The sequence below is a fragment of the Artibeus jamaicensis genome, unplaced genomic scaffold (genome assembly GCF_021234435.1).
Source record: "Artibeus jamaicensis isolate MK-2021 breed Jamaican fruit bat unplaced genomic scaffold, CSHL_Jam_final scaffold_3307, whole genome shotgun sequence".
Taxonomy (NCBI): Eukaryota; Metazoa; Chordata; class Mammalia; order Chiroptera; family Phyllostomidae; genus Artibeus; species Artibeus jamaicensis.
Window position 1 is genome coordinate 7235781 of NW_026522040.1, and position 9038 is coordinate 7244818.

General features: G+C 42.6%; 1 non-coding gene and 1 pseudogene across 1 annotated transcript; one reads left to right on the forward strand and one right to left on the reverse strand.

The window, feature by feature from the left end:
* Positions 1 to 1327: 1327 nt before the first annotated feature.
* LOC119065625 (Y-box-binding protein 1-like) lies at positions 1328 to 4246 on the forward strand (annotated as a pseudogene).
* Positions 2394 to 2550, reverse strand: LOC119065654 (small nucleolar RNA SNORA18). Its single transcript, XR_005085631.2, has one exon. It is a non-coding gene; the product is annotated as a small nucleolar RNA SNORA18 (small nucleolar RNA).
* Positions 4247 to 9038: the final 4792 nt, after the last annotated feature.

The following is a 9038-nucleotide window of genomic DNA, read 5'->3' on the forward strand; positions in this document are numbered from 1 at the left end:
AAGCTCAGGGGAGGCCTGCAATGACAGGCCTTAGAATTTCAGAGCCCGAAAGTAACCTCATAGGATAATCTGAACTTAAAAATTCCTGATAGCTGGTCATGGGGGTTGGTCATGTCCTAGGCCGGTAACTTCCTTGACAAAGGTCAGTGTTTATGTGCATCTAAGATGACATACCGTTGAAATGTCAGAATAATCTTCCTGACCCCATCAATGTGCAACTGTGGACACCAGGAGACCAGAGGAGCCCCGCATTGTTATCTTGTTCCTCTCATTACCATCACTATGTGTTGTAAATGTTTATCAACTATCAGTTAATAAACCGATACCCACCAGTACTCCTGTACCCACCAGTGCAAAAGAAGTATGGATTTCTCCATCTTGCCGTTTATCCAATCCCAGAGGTTTCCCAGCTTTGCTTTCTCCCATCTCCCTAAACCACCAAGGGATTTCATTGAACCCTCCTAACACCGCCTTTGATTCTATTGTATAAAATAAGCTGCAAAACTGCGATTCTCCAAGGTATTTTCTCAATCCATTTATATTTTGCTTCCCAGTAATTGTCATCAGATTGGCTCAATACAATACACTGATAAAAATTCTCCACAGGTTGAACATTTCTTACATCAACAGTATCAATTGCTAACTGTATTGAACAACCCCAACTTCTTTTCCTTTAGCATTACCTCTCTGATGGGGTAGTAGGCTCTTTACTCTGGCTTCAGAGTAAAGAGTATCCAGAGTATCTTTTCACTTCATTTCCCACCACTCCCTCTCACATACCTTGCTTTCTGACCACCATCATGTTTCCTAACAGCCCTGCCCTTTCACCTCTTTCATCATCAAGTCACCCCCTGGACCTGGAATAAGTGCATTTTCCAGATTCTTTGACTTGTGAATACCAGTAGAAGTTATTGGTTCATAGACATCAGGATTAAGATGTTAGCAGTATCAGCTTTTCCTAACCTCATTAGGCATAGTAAGTCCTTCCTTATTTGCCTTCATAACACTATGTATCTTCAGTACAGTTTGCCAAATTTCAGTATAAAACACTGCTTATTCAAATGTCCTCCTCCAGACTAAGCTCAAGGGTAGAGATCTGCCTTATTCATTTTTGTATCTGTGGCTCCGACCTTACTGCTTAAATAATGTTAGGAGAACAGAATGCACATCACTGATTAAGAGAAACAAAATTATTCACTTGTTTTCATGTCATGAAATTAAAACAAAAATGAGGGCTACTATGTTAATAGCACAAATGGAGTATAAACCTACTGTATTGTTAGCACATAAAACCTCTGTACTTTGAAATCCAGTTGATACAAGTAGTATGCTCATGAAGGAGTTTAATACAAAGTAAGTTAATTTACTTTTAAGCGCTGAGATGAGAGGTTGACAACTAATGCTTCTAGAATTCAAAGGAGGGACAGTGATCCTTGGTGGTAGCCAGAGAGGGCTCCTAAGAAGTTCTGACTCAGGCTAGACGAGTAAAGTCCTGAATGAACTATTCAGCAAGAGTAATAACAGGAACAAAGGCAAGTGAGGAACAGAGTGAAAGGTGAATTTTCAGACCAGGTAGGAGGCTACAGATGTTTAAAAAAATAAAAGGTGGGGCAGAGCCATGAAGGGAAAGCATAAGTGGTAAATATTTTTTCTTAATTTTTTATTGTTGGCACTATTACAGACGTCCCCATTTTCTCCTCTTTACCTACCTCCACCCAGCCCCCAACCCCCTTCCCTCCGGCCATCATCACTCTGTTGTCTGTGTCTGTGAGTTATGCATGTATGTTCTTTGGCTAATCCTTACCTCTTCTTTCTAGATGGTAAACTTCTATGGGTAATGAAAGGTCTTAACAAGCTGAGGAGCCTGAGGCTGAGGGCAATAAGAATTATTGGTCTTCTTCTGAAGATTTCTAAGATGGGGGAGGTGGAGTAAGATTAAAAGTGGTTCTTTGGGGGATTAACTATAGAACAGGCTTCATCCACAGGGTTTTTTTTGTTTGTTTTTGTTTTTTTACTATTTTCCTTTATATTTTTTAAGAGAATAAATTTTATTTAAGGAATTTCATGTTTTGAGTTCTTCCACTGCCTTAGTTCCTCCTGAGTTTGAACCTTAATCCCTTTTCAATCTAGTTGCCACGTCAGTCATTTCACAGTTCTTTTAGTTGAGCTTCTTTAATCTCCCCTTGAATACAAACATACTTCAAAATTTCCCAACTGTAATCATTGGGACCCAATTTCTTCAAGCAATGTACTTTGGGGCCCACTAAACATGAGTAAGTTCAAATCATATTCCTCCTAAACTATTACTCCCTAGAATAGCACAGATCTTTGGGATACACAAAAAGCCAAGATAAAAAATAACTAGATTATGAGGTCTTTCATAGTTTTAGCAGTTCTGTCTTGTAGTTCCATCCCACGGTTCTAACACAGAGTTCTTTCTTTGTTTGTTTAACACCCAGTTCTGTGAATAAAGGAATCAATATATTTACTCTTTGAGGCATTTCCAACAATGTAGGTCTACAGAAAAACCCCATCAGGATAGAGCTCAACGAAAAAAACTATTTTTTAAAAGATTTTATTCATTACTTTTTAGAGAGAGGGAAATGAATGGTGAAGGAGAGGGAGAGAAACATGGATCTGTTGCTTCTCTCAAGCCCCCAATTGGGGACCTGGCCCACAACCCAGGCACATGCCCTGACCAGGAATCAAACCAGCAACCTTTTGGTTTGCAATGCAACACTAAATCCACAGAGCCATACCAGCCAGGGATGAAAAATGATTTTTAAAATACCTCTTTGAAGTCAGGAACTGTGCTAGATACCAGTGAACTCACACCTAACAGCCTTAAAGAAACTGCAGCCTAGTGAAAAAACCACCACCTTGGATGCATCCTAGAGGATGAGGTGGTGGTCCTCTGCCAAAGATGGGGCTCTCCAACCCTGTTATTCCCTGTGGATAAGGGCCTGGCCTAGCCAGCAATGCAAAGGGAGAGTAGCACTATATGCAAGGAAAAATGTTAAAGTGGGAGTAATGAATTTTGGACTTAGTGACTGCTTGGATGAAAAAAATTAAAAAACATTAAAAAATGTAAAGTTTTAATCATAAGAAACTGGGAGAATAAGCAAGGCGAGTGGAAAATGAGAAAAATGAGTTGATTCAAGATATGGTAAGTATAAGGTGTAGCCAAACACCTCAAAAGAAAGGAATAGGAGTTCAATTGGTAGCGGGAGCTGAGAGCAAGAACTGACTCCAGAGAGCCCTGAGCAACCCCCCTACCACCTGCTGGCCTAGTTACCATCACACCCAGGGCAGAGCCACAGCTGCTGCAGCTGCCCCAGTCACTAGCACCACAACTGCAGTGGACACCAAGCCCGGCACCTCAGGCCCCCGGGGCTTCACATCAGCAGCCCCCACTAGTGCGGACAAGAAGATCATCAAAAACGAAGGTTTTTGGAACACTAAAATGGCTCAATGTAAGAAACAGATATGGTTTCATCAACAGGAATGACACCAAGGAAGATGTATTTGTACACCAAGACTGTCATAAGGAATAACCAGGAAGTACCTTTGCAATGTAGCAGACGGAAGAGACTGTGGAATCTGATGTTGTTCAAGGAGAAAAGGGTGCAGAGGCAGCAAATATTACAGGCCCTGGTAGAGTTTCAGTGCAAGGCAGGAAATCCATGTGCAGCAGACCTAACCATTACGGATGTTATCCATGTCGCAGGGTTCCTCCACACAATTACCAGCAGGATTACTAGAACACTGAGGGTGGGGAAAAGAATGAAGGATCAGAGAGTGCTCCTAGAGGCCAGGCCCGACAACAGCGCCAGTCCGACTGCGGGTGATAGTTCCCACCTTACTACATGTGGTCTACATGCGGAGACCCTAGGGGCCCTGACCACAGTTTTCCAACCATCCTGGCACAGAAAGAAGTGATGACGGGTGCTGAAACCAGGGTGCAGGAGAACAAGGTAGACCAGTGAGACAGAATACATATAGGAGCTACAGATCATGATTTTGCAGAGGCCCTCCTCTCTTAAGACAGCCTAGAAAGGGCAGCAATGTAGAAGATAAGGAAAATCGAGGAGATGAGACCCAAGGTCAGCAGCCACCTTGTCAGCAGCCACCTCAATGTCAGTACCCCCACAACTTCAATTCTGATGCCCACAAAATCCTAAACCACAAGCTGGCAAAGAGACAAGCAGCTGATCCACCAACTGAGAACTGGGCAGGGAGGGGTTGAATTAATGCTGCTTTTTCATCTACCATTGTCATCAGGTTGAGTCATTCAACAAGAAGAAATGAATATGAAATTTCAGCAAGAAATTAACAAAAGGAGACTTCCAGTCAAGATGGAGGTATAGGTACACTTTGCCTCCTCGCACAACTAAAAGAAGGACAGCAACAAATTTAAAACCAGAAAACAACTGGAACTGCTAGAAAATTGAACTGTATGAAAGTCCAACAACCAAAAAGTTAAAGAAGAAACATTCATACAGACCAGTAGGAGCCGCGGAGACAGGCAGCCAGGTCAGAGAGGACTCACAGCAAGGCAGTGGTTGGAGGACTGGGGTAGGCAGCAGCTGGTGGACCTGGGAAGTCAGTGGCTTGCAGACAGGAGTATCTCACATTTTTGTGCAGATAAATTGGGAGAAACAACTGGGGAGCAAGATAGACCAAGCAAACCAGGGTTCAAGCACAGGGAAATAAAGCCTTGAAACCTCTGATTGAAAAAAACCTGTGGGGGTTGCAGCAGTGGGAGAAACTCCCAGCCTCACAGAACAGTTTGTTGGAGAGACCCACAGGATCCTAGAATGTACACAAACCCACCCACCCAGGAATAAGCACCAGAAGGGCCCAATTTGCCTTCTGGTAGTGGAGGCTGAAAGCTGGCAAAGAGTGGAGCAAGTGGCACTGTTCCCTCTAGGACTCCTGCCTCACATATGGTGCTACATCACAGCTATGTGGGGTACCCCATCACAGCTATGTGGGGTGCCCCACTCTGGTGAATAACTGAGGCTCCGTCCGCCCCTTACTATATCACAGGCACACCAAGACAAAAATATATAGCACAAATAAAAAAACATATCAAAGCTCCAGAAAAAATACAACTAAGTGATGAAAAGACAGCCAACCTATGAGATGTACAGTTCAAAACACTGGTAATCAGGATGCTCACAGAAATAGTTGAGTATGGTCATAAAATTGAGAAAAAAGTAAAGGCTATGAAAAGTGAAATAAAGGAACCCAACAGTGAAGGGAAGGAAACTGGGATTCAAATCAATGGTTTGGAGCAGAAGGAAGAAATAAACACTCAATCAGAACAGAATGAAGAAACAAGAATTCAAAAAAATGAGGAGAGTCTTAGGAACCTCTGGAACAACTTAAAACACTTCAAGATCTGAATCATAGGGATGCCAGGAGAAAAGGAAGAGCAAGAAACTGAAAACTTATTTGAAAACATAATGAGGGAGAACTTTCCTAACCTGGAAAAAGAAATAAACTTCCAGGAAGTCCAGGAAGCTCAGAGAGTCCCAAAGAAGTTGGACTAAGGAAGTACACACAAAGTCACATCATTATTACATTACCCAAAATTAAAGATAAGGAGAGAATCTTAAAAGCAGCAAGAGAAAAGGAGACAGTTATTTACAGAAAGTTCCCAGAAGACTATCAGCTGATTTCTCAAAAGAAACCTTGCAGGCAAGAAGGGGCTGGAAAGAATTATTCCAAGTCATGAAGGGCAGGGACCTATGTCCAAAATTACTTTATCCAGCAAAGCTATTATTTAGAATGGAAGGGCAGATAAAGTGCTTCCCAGATAAGGTCAAGTTAAAGGAGCTCATCATCATCGCCAAGCCCTTATCATGTGGAATGTTAAGGAGACTTATCTAAGAAAAAGAAGATTAAAAGTACCAACAGTAAAATGACAACAAACTCACAACTACCAACAAATGAACCGAAAAACAAAACAAAACAAACTGATCAAACAAACTAGAACAGGAAGGGATTCACAGAAAGAGAGATCACATGCAGGGTTATCAGCGGGAGGGGGAGGGGTGAGAATGGGGAAAAGGTACAGGGAATAAGAAGCATAAATAGTAGGTACAGAATAGACAGGGGGAGGTTAAAAATAGTATGGTTAATAAAGCCAAACATATGTATGATCCATGGACATGAACTAAGATGGGGGAATGATGGTGGGAGGGGCTGCAGAGCAGAGGGGAATAAAGGGGAGAAAAAAATGGGACAACTGTCTAACAGCATAATCAATAAAACATAATAAAGAAAAAAAGGGGAAGGGGCAAGCCGAGGAACAGGAATAGGGGGGTCATGAGCACGGACAATGGGGGAGGGAGGGTTGACTATGGGAGTTGGGGGAATGGGGTAGGGAAGAGCAATGGGGAAACCATGGGACAACCGTACCTGAACAACAATACAAAATTTAAAAAATTAAAAAGAAATGAACAAAAGATTGAAGCTGAAGACCTTAAGTGCTTGCTTTTTGCCTGTTGACCAGATGACTAGAACTATCTCCATTGTCTACACATGAGGGTTTTTAAAAATTATTTTTACCTAAAGATGTCTGTTTTTGGTAATGACGAATGTGTTCTTTTTTTTTTTTTTTTTTAAAGCGGGGGGTTTCTCAATACACCTTTAAAGCTTTTAAAATTGTGTCTATATGGTTGTGATTTTTTTTAAAAACGTGAAACTTTTTAATAGAGGTTTTCATTTTATTTTTTTAAGAGAGAGGAAGGGAAGGAGAAAGAGGGAAAGAAACATCAATGTGTGGTTGCCTCTCAAGGCATCCCTTACTGGGGACCTGTCCTGCAACCCAGGCATGTACCCTGACTGGGAATTGAACCAGTGACCCCTTGGTTAACAGGGCCGAGCTCAATCCACTGAGCCACACCAGCCAGAGTGGTTTTGATTTTTAAGAACCTCAGTTTTAATTTGTGGTAATAGTTTACAACTTGCTTAAAAAAAAAGTCAACAAACTTTAAGCACTTGTTAATAAAAGTCAAGAAAGAAAGAAAGAGAGAGAGAGAGAGAGAGAGAAAGGAAGGAAGAGACAAAGAAAAGAACAAATCAGTAGGGCAGAGGAGATACTTAGAAGGGTCATTGGCAGGGGGCATCTGATGAAGCCATGAGAACAAATGAGCTTTCTCATGACAGAAAAGCAGATTAAGCCTCTTAGGAGGACCGGAATTTAAAAGTGGGTGGAGAAAAAGTACTGTGGTGGCTGATACCCATAAGAAGTATTTTGGTTGCATCCAAGGCCTTCTCAGCCCTGGATTCTGCCTCTGTGAACACCAAAGGACTGTGTGTGTCAGCTGGAATGGGGTCAGCTTCAAAAGGCTGATGTTCTCCTTTAGGCACCCCAACTCTGCTTACGCGGTGCTTCTGAACATTCACTCCGCAAGTGAGTGTGTCGTTTCCTGTGTGCCAGACACTGTTCTAAGCACTGGGGATACATTAGTGAATGAATGGATTAAACTCTCTCATGGTGCTTATATTCTGGTATACAGCCAATAGACAAAAAAGCAAAAACATACACAATCAAAGGTGTTAATAAGTGTTAAGGAATAAAATAAGGCAGGGAGGAGAAAAGGGACTGTCAGGAGTGGTGTTGCAACCTTAGACAGGGTGGAAGGCTTATGAAGGTGACATGTGAGTGAACATCAGATGATGAGGAACATTCCGGGAAATGGGAACAGCAAGGGCAAGGGCCCTGAGCGGAAGCGTGCTTGGAATGTCTGCGGTCCTGTAACCTGAGGTCAGAGAGGAGGAGTAGGTGTGGAGTCAAGGGAAGAGGGAGACCGTGTGGGACCTTCAAGCCATTGTAAAACTTTGGCTGTTACTGTGAACCAGGTGGTTTGGAAGAAACTGGCTAACTACCACACTGTTTCCTCTTCATCTCCTGTAAATACAGCCAGGCTGCATTTCCCAGCCTCCCTTTCACTGAGCGCTGGCCAAAGGAAGAGAGGCAGAGTGATGCCCACTGCTTCCATTACTGGCTATACAAACCTGCCATGTGCGAGTCTTCAAATTCTTTCTCTTTCTGTGGCCACCCGGGAAGCCATGTAGTGCTGATGGCAGAGTCACAGATGGAAGGAACCCAGATTCCGGTTACATAGCCACTCCCTGGACAGGAGCACCCTTTTAGACTTCATGAGGGGGAAATAAACTTCCACTTATTTTATGTCATTGATACAGTGAGGCTTATCTCTTATATAGCTAACATTACCCTAACACAGTTAGGAAGCCATCAAAAGCTTTTGAGCAGAGAAGTGACATGATCTAAGAAGAGGTTGAATGTAGGAACAAGGAGCCCACTCGTGAGGCTGTGCGACAATCAGGTAATGATGAACATGGCTTGGTCCAGGCTGGTAGCAATGGAAACAGTGAGAAGAGTCAGATTCTGAATACATTTTGAAAGTACTTTCAAAGGATTTCCTGACACACTGGAAATGAGGGGGTGAAAACAATAGGAATTAAGAATGACTCCAAGGCTTTGACTAGAAAACCAAGATGGAGAAGACTTTGGGATGAGCAAGTTTTGAGAGATAATGTTGAGAGATTAGTTATAGATGTGTTGAGATGCCTATCAGACTTTCAAACGGGGATTTCAAGTAGGCAGCTGGATTCCTATCTCTGGAGTCCACAGTGGTCTGGACTGGAGGTGTTGGGAGTCATCGGTATAATTGGTGTCTATGTGGTGTGAAAGCCATGAGTTTTGATGAGAAGATACCCAAGGACTGAGTCTTGGAGATTTCTAATTTTCAGAGGTGGTGGAGGGGCATTGATGAGAGTAAATCAGCAAAGAAAACAGAGAATAAAAGCCCAAGAATAAACTGAGAATAAGTGGGGGAGGAGCAAAGCCAGGAGAGTGTAGAATTCTAGAGACCAAGTGAAGAAAGTGTTTCAAGGAGAAATGAGTAATCACGTGTCACAGGCCCCTAAGAGTGAGGTGTTAACCATTGACTCGCGACCTGGGGACCAGGTTTGGTGGGACGGTGGGTGCAAAAACCTATTGG